General features: G+C 33.1%; 1 protein-coding gene across 1 annotated transcript in view; it reads right to left on the bottom strand.

The window, feature by feature from the left end:
- The window catches only part of LOC114076873 (cytosolic sulfotransferase 12-like), a 37866-nt gene that overhangs the window by 21235 nt on the left and 1187 nt on the right, over positions 1-15444 (bottom strand). The gene's annotated exons all lie outside the window — the stretch shown is intronic.

Genomic DNA, 15444 nt, shown 5'->3' with positions numbered 1-15444 from the left:
GGGGGGGGGGGGGGGCTCATTCCAAAAGTCAGACTTTTCAAATAATAAGAAGACAATGATAAATTGAAGCAATTCATTACTTCTCAATTTAATAATTGAAATAGGGGTGTAGAAAGGGGGACTACATACTTATTAGTATTGTACACTAACTTTTGACCTCCAAATCATTTTATTTGTTCATATAAATTGAACTTGTAAAATGAGCTAAGATTTCAAATACGTGGGGCAATGAGAAATGTGTTCCAACATCAAAGTCAAAGGTTGAAATTATGTAATGACCCTGAAGGTCATTTTTGAAAATTCTCATAAAAATTATCATTTTATCCTTTCCGATAGTTTTCCAAATCTTGTTTGATGAGTTTACGAAGTTGATTTTGAGATTGTAAAGTTGTGATTGTTGAAATTTTTTAAGTTTTGGAGAGTTAAAGCTGTTAAAAGTGATTTTTTTTGGTAACGATCGGATCTACGAGTTTTGAAATGAAATTCCATCAGTTCTATCAGCTCTAGAACATGGCTTTTGGGTTAGTAGGACTATTTTCTAAAGACTTGAGATATCCAGATGAGTTTGGAAGAATACTTTATCTATATTGAAAGTTGAAAGCATAAGATAGTTGACAAAATTAACATTTGGTGATAGCAAGCTCGGAATGGAACAATTTTGTTAGCTCTGGAATATGATTTTTGGTCTAGACATATTATTGGTTTGGGTCACAAGGCTTTTGATTTGATTTGATTCATTAGAGGAAATGCAGAGAAAGTAAAGGCTAAAGTTTGACTTTTGTCAACATTTGAGGTTACAAAGATTATTTTTGAGTTTGGTGATTCCATTATGTTCAAATGGTGATACTTTTGTCTAGTTCTAATTGGGATTGGATGAATTTCATGTATTATTTAAAATTTAGTGATTATTAAGTTAAATCGACTTTAATTAACATCAATTTTAAAAAAACCTAAGTAATGAACACGATCAACTATATATGTAAATATCTCAGTTTCATTTTTCAATGATCCTGCGCCATTTAAAAACTAGTTGGTTTGGCTCATTTTATATTATTCATTAAGCTATTAATAATTTTGCTTGTTTAGTAAAGGACATCAGTCACTCTTGTTCACAGTGGTTGAGGGGGTTTTCTCCGCACCACTATGTCACGAGTTCGAGACTTGATATCTTGCGAATTTGAGAAAAAAATAAGGTATTCTAAAATATCTTTTTTTTAATTCATTTTATAAGTTCAAATATATTTTGTAACATATAATTTTATAAGCTTACCACGCTTTATAACATAAGACTATTTTATACATCAGATAAAAAAAATTTAATATCTCATCCTCATATATCAAGATTATTAATTGCAAATAAAGTTATTATCATGTGCTCAAGAAGTCACGTGTTCAAATCACTCACTTACAAGAATGTATAAAAATACTATATACAATATACTCTTGTGGTTTGGCGTCAATCCTTGGATGCAGTACCTAACGAAAACATAGTACACCAATACTTTTAAGAAATTTAACTTTCGTATCATTAACGCCAAACATGTGCAATATAACTAATTTATCCTCATTCAAACACATGAGGTATGACTAATAAGTATACACAATTGTCTTACAATTAAAGACATTGCAATTAGGGATTCAAATTTGGCTTCAATTGACATGTAAGTACTGCAATTTCGAGAGTGTACATCTAGCCACTTCAAGTTGATCTCAAAGGACAACTAAGAATTCCAACTCATTTCAAATGTGTCTCATGGACACCCAATGTTTATGTGATGCATAAATTATGGTGGTGTCTATATGATATTTTTGTAGCTTCAAGTATTTAACTGACCTAATGGAAACATGAGTTGAGTTTCTAGAAGTGCATACTCCTACCTCACAAGTAGATGAGCACAATAATATAATCTCACAAGTAGCCCAAAGAGGGTGGTGAATGTGCAATCTATCCCTACTTTGTGAAGATAGATAGATTGATTCTAATGGACCTTCGGACCTCAGCTTGAGTAAGCATGTCAATAATTAAGTATGTAAAACAAATATAACAGCAAAGAAGTTATACTGAAAAACAACTGATTAATAAGATAATAATTAGCAACAACAATAATATGATAAATAAAATAAAGGAAACAACAGATGAAATATAGAGACAGAAACTAGACAAGGCTCGATTAAATACTTATTAATAATCTATTATAATTTTCGACCTCTAAATCATTCTATCTGTATATATGTGTAAGACACCGAAAATAAAATCGGATGCACTATAGATTCACATGTATTTTAGGAGTTGATTAACTTATTTATTTAAAGTTGAAATGAGTTTATAGGTTAGTTTGGTTGTATTTGAGTTCAAACGTCAAGGATCGACCAAGACGTTAGGAGATTAGTCGTTTGTGTGCTGGGGTGTTGTTATGTGTTGTTGTCGAAATAAAGATGTTGTTTGAGGTTTAAACCGTGTAGAAGTAACCTATTACCATGATGGTAATGTTTAGGGTATAAACGTCCGGGTACGACTCCCCAAGGACCACCTTAAGGGTCCTTGAGGAGGACCCAAAAGCTGTCAAAAAACACCAGCCACTAACAAGCATCATTTTCGAACCAACAATGGATTGACTTAGCATGAATGGCCTCCATAGGCCAACACATAGATTTTGGGAGCTTAGATCCATTTGACCACCCTCAGTTATGAACCACGCCCATGCAGGACGGGTCGTCAACCCATCTACGGTTCGTAGGTGGGGTTTGTGTTTTGGGTCTGCAATTCTGCAGCTAATTCGGCCAAGCCAAGGGTGGTTTGGTAAATTCCACCCTTGGATAAATAAATGGGAGGACGGTTATTTTTATGTTATTTAGGGTATTTCAAGTTAGATTACACTAAAAACTAGAATTAGACTTCATTCTTCAAAAATCAAAACCCTTCCCACCCAAAAGTTCTCTCAAAACTCCATGAAAGCTTGAGGTCAAGAGGATGTCAATGGCTTTCTTCTTCAACTCTCATGGGATTTCTTCAATTCTCATGGGATTTCATCTAATAAGTCATGAGAGTTATTTATCTAAGGTTAGGTATCACCTTAGAGCCAATTTCAAAGTGATTTCAAAGTTAATGAAAAAGTCCAGTTTTTACTCAAATCATGGGTTCTTGCATGAAGCAATCTCAAATGATTAAGTATGATCTTATTGATGTCTAATTGATGTTTTAAATATGAAAAACTCCATGAACCCATGGTTTCCTCAAATTCCTGAATTTGGCCTTTGAAGTGGGTCTACTTCTTATGATTGAATGATGATGGAATTATGTTCATATTGAATTTTATTGTTGATTTCTATTGTTATCCATACCTATTGATGATGAATTGGTGGATAATTGAGTAATAATTATCATGGCTTGGGTGAAGGGTAAGTTGACCTAATTCTTATGATATATTGGAATCGTTGTTTACTCATTGTGTGTGTAAATATGTGTGTGTGTATATTGTGACCATGGCCTTGTAGGCATATTGTGAAGAATTGAATTGTTATCCTTGTGTATTATACTTGAATGAAAAGGATTAATGTAGAATGCTAATGTGAAGTAAATTGTGTGTATCGATTAAGCTTACCCCCACAAAGGAATGTAATGAACTAGGTCTTCTTAAGGGTATTCTACTTAGTATGGATGATGGAATGGGACGTCATCTGTGCATTGCACAAGTAGGTAGTCAAGAGAAGTATTGGTATGTTTCTTATGATGTTAACGAAATGATGGGCTCTTGTAGTGACTTTGATGAGAATTTGATCTAATATCTTAATGAATGAAGGTGTTTCTAAGGTAATGAAAGTTAATGAAGGATGTTGATTGGTATTTAATGTAAAGATGCATGTGATACTTATTATGAGTTACTTCCTTGTCATGTCTTAATGTAGAATGAATTTGCCTTGTCTAAGGCGACTTCAAAGGAGTACTTAGTGTGAGTATTAGTAGGGGATGCTACTTGCACATTGCACAAGTATGACTTAGAGTTGTCTTAGATGTTAGTTTTAATGTGATAATGTGACTTATATGATGTTCATATATCTTAATGTGTTGGTATGTAAAGGTGAAGGGTTGAATGGTAAATTCACTTGGGTGATCCTAAGGTGGTGCCGTAGTATGGATAGTGGTATGGGACACTATCCTCACATTCCACAAGGCATAATTTAAGGGTTTACTTGAAGTGAAAGTTCAAGGTAAGGGTAAAGGAAATATTTACATGAGATGTATGTTCTAAAGTGATTAATAACTTGTATGTTTGTTATGTATGAATGTCATGGATTTTATACTTGTAATTTCATGAAAGTTCTATCAGATGGCATGAAAGCGTGTTTCTCCAATAAATTTCCCTTTTTGGCATGTTTTTGCATGACTTCCATTCTTAGTGCTTAATTTTACTAACCTCATTTGTTCCCTTTTGACTAAAGTGTAGGTATTGGAAATTTGGTATTCTATGGATGATAAATATGTTTCTAAGGTGCTTGAAGATGCAGACTTGGTGAGTCCTCATAGATTCGAGGACAATACCCATTATGTTTCCTTTATGTCTTTTAGTCTTTATTTTAAGTTGTGTATGGGACTAGTCCCAAATGTTGTACTCCAAAAGTTATTAGATGTTTTTATGAGACATAAGTGTATAAAGTTAGAAGTCTTCCTCTTGCTTGTTTAATGAAAATACTCTTCGTGTGTGAAAAAAGTTTTTAATTCTTCTCTATATTTAAGTATCGTATGCAATGAATGATCCATAAGGCTTTTATAAGACCTCTTCAAGGTTGAATACGCCAGTTACAACTAAGGGGGTGCTCTTGGATCGTGACAATATGTAAATCCTGTGAAACGAACTAAGATTTCAAGTATGTGTGGCAATGAGAAACGTGTTCCAACATCAAAGTCAAAGGTTGAAATCATTCAAAAAGTTTCACAGACCCACAATGTAAATGTTAAATTGGCATGTACTTCCCCATTTTCATATTATCGGTCATATTTCTCTTGCATGTTTCTAAATATTATAAATTAAAATATGTTTTTAATTAATTTGTCCTTACTTATCTTGGGTAAATTACGCTACTTAAGAACAAGGATAACCTAATATTATTGATCTATCAATAATTAGTAAGTTGAACTCTTCACACTTAAAATTATATGCTATGTAAACAATAGAAAATTGCAGATATAGCAAACATAATAAGACTCCATAGTTATAGTTTTGTCATTGCGCTTCATAACTTTAGTTATGTTTTCTATGGAGGTTGCAGTTTTATATTTATGTACGCTTGTACATCTCTCTTGCGAATATACAGATAGGGTAAGTGTATACAAATTATGTATTTATATACCTTCGTTTGTATATTTTGCTACAAAGAAGGTAATTTATCATGATTTTTATAAGTCGTATCTATATAATTAGGTAAGCATATACATAATTCTGGATTTATATAATCAAGAACCGGATTATACAAATTTTAAATTTATACAAATCAGGTGATTTTGGCAAACTATAACCGTAATTTATAATTTTCTCAAATTGTAGTTATAATACCTAATATAGGCTCAATGTTTGCTATGCCTAGACATAACCCACCCAATGGTTTGGGTTAGTTGATTTGATTTTGATCCATTAGACGAGAAGTAGAGAGAATTAAGGACAAAATTTTATTTTAGTCAATGTTTGTGGTTAGAAAGATTATTTTCGAGTTTTGATAATTCCACTAGGTCTAAATGGTGATATTCGGTCTAGTTCAAATTTGGTTGAATTCTCAACACTGTTGGGTGGATTTCATGTCTTTATTTAGAAATTTAGAGATTATTAAGTTAAAATTGACTTTAGTCAACATTGAATTCAAAAACCTAAATAATAAACACAATCGACCATATATGTAATATTTCAGTTTCTTTTTCAATGATCCTGGCCATTCAAATACTAGTTGGTTTGGCTCATTTTATATTAGTCATTAAGCTATTAATATTTTTTCTTGTTTAATAAAGGACATCAGTCACTCTTGATCGCAGTGGTTGAGGGGGTTTTCTCCGCACCGCTACGTCACGAGTTCAATACTTGATATGTTGCAATTAGAAAAGAAATAATAAGGTATTCTAAAATATCTTTTTTATATATATTTTGTAAATTCAAATATATTTTGGGACATGTAATTTTATAAATTTACCATGTTTTATAGCAGACGATTATTTGATACATAAGATAATAAAATATTAATATTTTCAATCTAGAAATTGGTTATGATTTTTAATCAGTTCTAACTTATTTTATTGTTATTTATTTAATAGTATGAGATTACTATCCCCACCTAGAATTTGGAATAAAATGATTCGCATACCTCATCCCGGCATATCAAGATTTATTAATTACCTAAATAAAATTCTTATTGTTTGATCAAGTAGTCACGAGTTCAAATCGTGCTCTTACAAAAATGTAGAATAATACTATATAAAATACACTTTTGTGGTTAGATGTCGACCAATAGACCCACTACCTAACAAAAACTTAACCAATCTTTTAAAGAAATTTAACTTACTTATCATTAAGGTCAAACACCTGTGCAATATGACTTATTTTTCCTTATTCCAACATGTATGATATTATGACTAATAAGTATACACAGTTGTCTTACAATTAAAGACATTGCAATTAGGGAGTCAAACTTGGCCTCAATTGGCATATATATACTTCAACTTTGGGAGTACAGATTTAGAAACTTCAAGTTGGTCTCAAATGGCAACAAAGCACTCTTACTCGTTCCTAATGTATCCCATGGACACCCAATACTTACTTGACACATAAATTATGGTTGTTCTATATTATCTATTCACAGCTTCAAGTGTTTAGCTGACCTAGTGGGAGAACAAGTTGAGGTGTCTAGAAGTGCATATTCCTACCTCACAAGTAGATGAGCAACGATACTTGTAATTTCATAAGTAGCTAGAGTATGAAAAGGGTGGTGTATGTGCAATCTATCCCTACTTTATGAACATAGAAAGGTTGTTTAATCACTCAGACCTCAACTTGAGTAAGCATATCAATAATTAATGGGTAATTAAATGAGATGACCTTACACAAGTTTTGAATGTGAAATTTGTAATTAATTGTCTATGTTTCATATGTGTAGGTGTGCAAATTCAAGTGCTGAACATGATTAGTCAGAAAGAACAAAAAAATGCTAAATAAAGAAAAAGAACAAAAATATGCATCTGCTAATCTATTGCTTGCCCGCACGACGGTTTGCACTCAAGTGCCTAGCGACTCGCCTTCGCGGAAGCATTAAAGAAGTTGCTGCATCTCTGTGAGCCGGGCGCGTGCCCGCGCGGCGGTGAAGCATGGAAACATTAAAAGTAAGGAAATTGTTGGAATTTTGCGAAGAACCCTATGCTATATAATGTTGGAAATTTCCCCAGGCTGGGGAATCGAGAAAAAGAGCGAAAAGAAACACTAGGTTACGAAGAAGAGGAGGTGAACACGCGTACACTACTCGAATTCAAAACGGTAGTTTGGATTCAAAGTTTGATTGCTATTCATATGTTATTTTTCATCTTTGTTCTTAGTAAACTTATTCTCACCCATGGAGTAGATTCTTAGAGGGTATTTGACAAACATGTTCTACTAATGAAATTTGTTCAGATTTCGATTTCCATTCTTATTCTTGTACTTGTTATGGGATTTTGAATTAAATTGCAACCTTGTTCATTATTTATCGAAAAAGGGCCTAAAATACCCTCGAAGTATTGAGAATGGTACAAAATTACTCTTCATCCACCTATTGGCTCCAATATGTCTTTTTCACCCACCTATTGGCTCCAAAATACCCTTGTCATCCACCTTTAGGTTCGAAATTGACCACTTATTTAATGATTTCAAATTTAAACTATTTAAATATTTTTTTAAAATACTTGGCTCTCAACTAATGGATATAATTTAATTTATTAATATCGTTTATAAACCAACCCACTACTCACCCATTACTAATTAAACTCCACCCAATTAATAAATCAATTCTGATACCAAAATCGCCCGAAACACTACTAAAACACGACGAAATTACAGATTCCTGAAAATGATATTCAAAATTATTCGAGTCTGAATTGAAGCCCCAATTAAATTTAGGTTGAGCCGCTTATTTAGGAGGACATTTTCAATAGGATTCTCTTTCAAGCTTTAATTCGAAATTTATGATTAAAGGTAAAGAAGTAGTAAATCCCGAAAAATTTATGCACTTTTTTAAATATAATTTTATAAATATTTATTATTTGTTTAAAATATTAAAACTTCAATATATATTTTTTTAAAAAAGATTATCTATTAAGTATCATCTCATAATTGAGACGCATGAATAATAAAGATGAACATAGTCAGGCTTGTAAGTTTATCAATAATTTTTATTTTGACACTTGCATTATTATATGTTTTGATTGACGACTTGAATGTATTGTAATGTACTTCTATAGACATTTTCGCCTCAAATTTTTGGAAACAATCATTGTAGTAGCTTTACTGTTGTTGCATTAGTATTGGGGGATTTATTAATTGGGAGTGATTTAATTAGTAATGGATGGGTGATAGATTAGTTTATAAATTATATTAATAAGTTAAATTATAAAAAATAGTTGATCTCTATGTATTAAAACAAATATTTAAATAGTTTAAATTTGAAATCGTTAAATAAGTAGTAAATTTTGAACCCAAATGTGGATGACAAGGGTATTTTGGAGCCAATAGGTGGATGAGAAGTGTATTTTGGATCCAATAGGTGGATGGAGGGTAGTTTTGTACCATTTTTGGTACTTCAAGAGTATTTTAGGCGCTTTTTGGTTATTTTATGTAATCGAAATAAGAGAAATATCTTGGTGAATATTGTTGCCTAGTTTTGTTGGATTGAATCAATATATTTTTCTACAGTAATCGAAGGAGCTTATTTATAATTGTTGATTAAACGTCAAGGAAAAATAGTTGAAGGACTTTACTTCCTTAACAACAATCATTAACATGCTTTTGCATAATAGAATCACTAGGGTATAAATGGTTTATTCTTTAATTTGAGATTTACTTAGAGAAAGTCTAAGGCTTAAGGATACTCTAACAAACTATCAAATTCAAGAGAATCCATAGAACTTCAGATGTGATAAATGAATGTGGTCAACTCTCAATTATCAGTATGCACTCATTTTGTCTTGAACTCTATCTTTTATTATTGATATTAAACTTCCTAGTAACCAATTGTTTTTAAATAACATTTAGTCTTAAAGTGGTTCATAATCACAACCAACTCCTTTATTTTTATCACCTGAATAAGAATTAGCAAGATTTGATTGAATTATTATTTGTATTAATCCTTGTGGAGGCGATCTTTATAATATACTATCATTGACTAGCGAAGCACTAAACTTATAGTGTGTTTGTGCTCGTCAATAATTAAGTACGTAAAGCGAATACTATAGAAAAGAAGTTATAGTCAAAAAACAAATTAATAAGAGAACAAATAGAAACAACAAATAATATGATAAATAAAGTAAAGGAAACAACACATTAAATATCGACACAAGAACTAGACAATGCTCGACTACATATCTACTAATATTCTATTATGATTTTCGATCTCCAAATTGTTCTATCTATATATATTGAACTTGTAAATTGAGCTAATATTTAAAGTACATGTGCCAATGAGAAACGTGTTCCAACATCGAAGTCAAAGTTTGAAATTATTTTATAAAACTTCACATTGAATTATCCATGATATAAATGTTTGATTGACATGACTCCCTGAATTTTCATATTATTGGTGATATTTCTCATTTCATGTTTCTAAAATATAACGAATAAAGAATATATTTTTATTTATTTATCCTTGTTTCTCTAGGATAGATTACACTCTATTTAAGAACAAGGATAGCATAATATTATTGATATATGAATAATTACTACCTTGAAATCTTCACATTAAAAATTGGAAAAATTATGCAAAATAGCAAATATTTAGGTATTAGAGCTACAGTTAAAGAAAATTATAATTTGTGGCTACAGTTTACCCAATTCTTGATTTTCATTAGATTTGTATAATTCATCTCATTTATATAAATTCAGAATTTCCATAATTCGCTTCCTCATTGTATTCAACAAAATGGGGGGTTTACCTGCTCTGGGTTTGTTTGACTTTGAAAATGGATCATTTTGGCTGTGGCGACCAACTGGCTCCATAAGTAAGGTTAACAGACGTCCATATAAATTTTGGCAAAACAGATGTCGAAATTACGGACTAGCAAAAAAGATCCCAGACTATAGCACATGAAAATTGGTAAAATGGGGGGTTTACGTGCTCCTGGGCTTGTTTGACCTTGAAGAAGGGTCGTTTTGGTGGTGGTGACCAACTGGATCCATATATAGATAAGGTCTTAATGGACATCCATGTAATTTTTTGCTTAAATAACGTCAGAATTCTGGATCACAAAAAATATCATAGACTATAGCACACGAAATCGACAAAATACGGGTTTTACCTTCTCTAGGCCCGTTTAACCTTGAAAATGGGTCATTTTGGACGTGTTGACCAAGTGGATCCATAGATAAGGTCTTAACAATGTCCATGTAAATTATCAGCATCACCAAAAAAGATGGTGGACTATAGCACATGAAAATTGGTAAACTGGGTTTACTGCTCTGGGCTAGTTTGACCTTGAAAGGACATTTTTGTCGTGGTGACCAACTGGATCAATAGCTAAGGTCTCAATGGACATGCATGTAAATTTTTGCAAAATTGACGTTGAAATTTCGGATTATCAAAAATCACATGGACTATAGCACACAAACATTGACAAAATGGGGGGGTTACATTCTCAGGGGCTCGTTTGACCTTGAAAATGGACTGTTTTGGTCGTGGTGATCAATTGGATCCACATTTAAAGTATTAACAGACTTTCATGTAAATTTTTGGCAAAAATAATGTTGGAATTACGGATCGCCAAAAAAGATGGTGAACTATATCACATGAAAATCAATAAAATAGGGAGTTTACTTATTATGGGCTCGTTTGACCTTGAAAATGGGTCATTTTGGCTGTGGTGAAAGCTCCATACCTAAGGTCTTAACAGACGTCCATAAAAAATTTTTGCCAAAATGAAGTTGGAATTCCATACCATTAAAAATCCCATGGACTATAACAAACGAAAATCCAGAAAATGGGGGGTTTACCTGCTTTGGGGCTCGTTTAACCTTGAAAATTAGTCATTTTGGCCATCGTTACCAACTTTCTCATTATCTAAGGTCTTAACAAATATCTATTTAAATTTTTGGCAAAAATGACTTTAAAGTCATGGATCACCGAAACTCCCATGGACTATAGCCACGAAAATTGGCAAAATGGGGAGTTTACTTAATCTGGGCTCGTTTGACCTTGAAAATGAGTCGTTTTATCCGTGGTGACAAACTAGATTCATAGCTAAGGTCTTAACCGATGTCCATGTAAATTTTCAGCAAAACTGATGTCGGAATTCCGGATCACCAAAAAAGATGATGACTATAGCACACAAAATTGGCAAAATAAGGGGTTTACATGCTCTAGGGTCGTTTGACCTTGAAAATAGGTTGTTTTGTTCATGGTAACCAAGTGAATCTATAGATAAGGTATTAACAAACGTCCATGTAAATATTTGGCGAAAAGGATATTGTAATTCTTGATATCCAAAAAAATGGTGGATATAGCACACGAAAATTTGCAAAATGAGGGGTTTACGTTATCTGGGCTTGTAGGACATTGAAAATGGGCCATTTTGGCCATGTTTATCAACTAGATCCATAGCTAAGATCTTAATAGACATTCGTCTAACTTTTTGGCAAAAATGATGTCGGAATTTTGAATCTCCAAAAAAGATGGTGAACTATAGCACAAGAAAATTGGCAGAATATGGGGTTTACATTCTCTAGGGCTCCTTTGATCTTCAAAATGAGCCATTTTGGCTGTGGTGAATAATTTTCCCATAACAAAATTCTTAACGGACGTCCATATAAATTTTTGGCAAAATGACATTGGAATTCCTTATCACCGAAAACCCAAAGGACTATAGCACACAAAAATTGGTAAAGTGGGGGATCTACCTACTTTGGGCTCGTTTGACATTGAAAATAGGTCGTTTTAGCCATAGAGACTAACTAGATTCGTAACTAAGGTACTAACAAGGTATTTACACGCTCTAGGGCTCGTTGGACCTTGAAAATGAGCCATTTTGGCCGTGATAGACAACTAGATTCATGGGTAAAATCCTTTTAGTTTTTGGTAAAAATGATGTCAAAATTCTGAATCACCAAAAAAGATTGTGGACTGTAGCACACGAAAATATGCAAAATGGGGGTTTACCTGCTCTGGGCTTCTTTAGCCTTGAAAATGGACCGTATTGTTCATGGTGACAAACTGACTCCATATCTTAGTTATTAACAGACATCCATGTAAATTTTCAGCAAAAACGACGTCAGATTCTTGATCACCAAAAAAGATGATGGACTATAGCACACAAAAATCAGCGAAATTGCGCTGGAGCTCGTTTGTCCTTGAATATGAGACGTTTTGGTCGTGGTAACCAACTGATTATATAGATAAGGTCTTAATTGACCATGAAAATTACAAAAAAAGATAATGGACTATAGTACAAGACAATCAGAAAAATAGGGGGGTTTACCTACTGTGGGCTTGTTTGACATTGACAATGGATTGTTTTGGCCGTTAAGACCAATTGTCTTCATAGGTAAGGTTTTAATGGATGTTCATGTAAATTTTCAGAAAAAATTATGTCGAATTTCTGGATCAGCAAAAAAGTGTTTACCTGCTCTAGGGCCCGTTTGACCTTGAAAAAGGGTTGTTTTGGTCATGTTTTGCAACTGGTTCCATAGATAAGGTCTTAATGGATATTCACGTAAATATTCAGCAAAAATTACTTCGAAATTACGGATTAGAAGAAAAGATAGTGGACTATAGCGCACGAAAATCAGCAAAATACGGGGTTTACTGCTTTAGGGCTTGTTTGACCTTCAAAATGGTTGTTTTGGTCATGGTTACCAACTGGATCCATAACTAAGGTATTAGAGGGTGTATGTACATTTTTAGCAAAATAGACGTCAAAATTTTGAATCACTAAAAATCTCATGCATATAACACGAAAATTGGCAAAATATGGGGTTTACCTGTTCTTCGGCTCATTTGAACTTGAAAATGGACCGTTTTGGCCGTGGTGACCAAGCAGATCGATAACTAAGATCTTAAAGTACGTCTATGTAAATTTTTGGCAAGAATGACGTCAGAATTCTAGATCACCAAAAATCTCATGCACTATAACACCAAATATTGACAAAGTGGGGGGCTTACCTGCTCTAGAGCTCGTTTGACCTTGTAAATGGGTCGTTTTAGCTGTGGTGACCAAGTGACTCCATATCTAAGGTATTAACGCATGTCCATGTAAATTTTAGGCAAAATGATCTTCGGAATTCCGAATAACCAAAAAAGATGGTGGATGTTAGCACACGAAAATTTGCATAAATGGGGTGTTTACCTGCTCTGATGCTCGTTTGACCTTGAAAACGAGTCGTTTTTTCCTTAGTGACCAACTAGCTCTAAAGCTAAGGTCTTAACAGACATTCATGTCAGGGTTTTGCAAAAATGACATCGAAATTCTCAATCACCAAAAAATATGATGGCACATGAAATTCATCAAAATAGGGGGTTTACCTGTTCCAGGGCTTTTTTAACCTTGAAAATTGGTCGTTTTGACAATGGAAATCAACTAGCCCATATATAAGATATTAATGGACATCCATGTAAATATTTTGCAAAAATGACATCAAAACTCCGAATCACCATAAAAGATGGTGGACTATAGCACACGAAAATTGACAAAATAGGGAGTTATGATGTTTCGAGGCTCATTTGACCTTGAAAATGCGTTGTTTTGGTCGTGGTTACAACTGGCTCTATAACTAAGGTCTTAACACATGTACATATAAAATTTTCAAAAAAAAATGACGTTGGAATTCTGGATTACCAAAAATTTCATGGACTATAGCACACGAAAATTAGTAAAATGGGGGGTTTACCTGCTCTAGGGATCATTTGAAAATGGGTTGTTTGTCTATGGTGACCAACTAGATCCATAGCTAAGGTCTTAACGGTTGTTCATGTAAACTTTTGGCAAAATGACATCAAAATACTGGATTCCAAAAAAGACGGTGGACTATAATACACGAAAATTGGCAAAATACGGGGTTTACCTACATTAGGACTCGTTTGACCCTTGAAAACAAGTCGTTTTGGCCGTGGTGACCAACTGGATCCATAGATAAGGTCTTAATGAGAAGAGTTGAGGACAAAGTGGCGAACGGGTTCCTACTCCTTCAACTCGTTCTAAAAAATAGGATTCCGAGTAATAAGTTTTTGATACTCAGCAAAGGACGTCCATGTAAATTTTAAGCAAAAATAACTACCACGACCCAAGAACACCTCCTAGACCTGACACGTAGTAATTCATTTGGAGAAGTCTCATACAAGCCTCATAGGAAAATAACGCGGAATTTAAAACTTTTCTTTACAATCGAAGTCTCTTTTAAATATGAAAGAGTACCTATGACACTATGCCGCAAATCATCTCATTATTTGAAATAAAATTCTTGAATACAAAACTTAAGGACACGACCCTTACCAAAAAGTCTAAAACATAAAATAAAGACAATAAAGGACATGTGGTTAATACCTCGCATACAATGAGTACTCACCAATATTCTTCTTTTTGATCTCCAACGAACCTAGTCACAAGGATAAAATCTGATATCTCCAAAGCCTACACTTATGAAAATGTAGAAAGGAGGGGTTAGCACGAAAAAATACTAAGTATGGAAGTCATGCACAAAATCATTAAACACATGCATGAAATATTTCGTTGAAATCATGTTGTATGAAATTTTGAACATCGTCTTTGAAATATTTGGAGAATACAACCAATAAGGTAATAAATATATACTTCATTATAACATGAGATATATCATTACAATAGCAAGCATAGTCTTCAACATCAAGATAACACACATCCCAACATCCACAATACATAGCCTCTTTTTATAAAGTAATACAAGTCAATTACCAAGATTATCTCATCATTAAGTAATCATCACATAAACAACCCCTAAGAAACACTTATACAATGTATGGTAACTAACATGCATTTACAATGTACAACACAAGCCAATATCACATTTATACTCATTTCATAGTAAAGCCATCACCTATGTTGTGCAATATTTGGTTGGCATCCCATAATACCAACCCTTCTAAGAACCCCTTTGAAGCTACTTTAGTCATACACTTCATCTTTAGACCTCATTATAATAAATAGTCACAATCAAGGAAATAGTAATGTAAATTACTTGAATTATAAGAAAAGTCATT

This window comes from Solanum pennellii, chromosome 4 (genome assembly GCF_001406875.1).
Source record: "Solanum pennellii chromosome 4, SPENNV200".
Taxonomy (NCBI): Eukaryota; Viridiplantae; Streptophyta; class Magnoliopsida; order Solanales; family Solanaceae; genus Solanum; species Solanum pennellii.
Note: the sequence above shows the minus strand (reverse complement) of the source record. Positions and strands in the feature narration are given on the sequence as shown.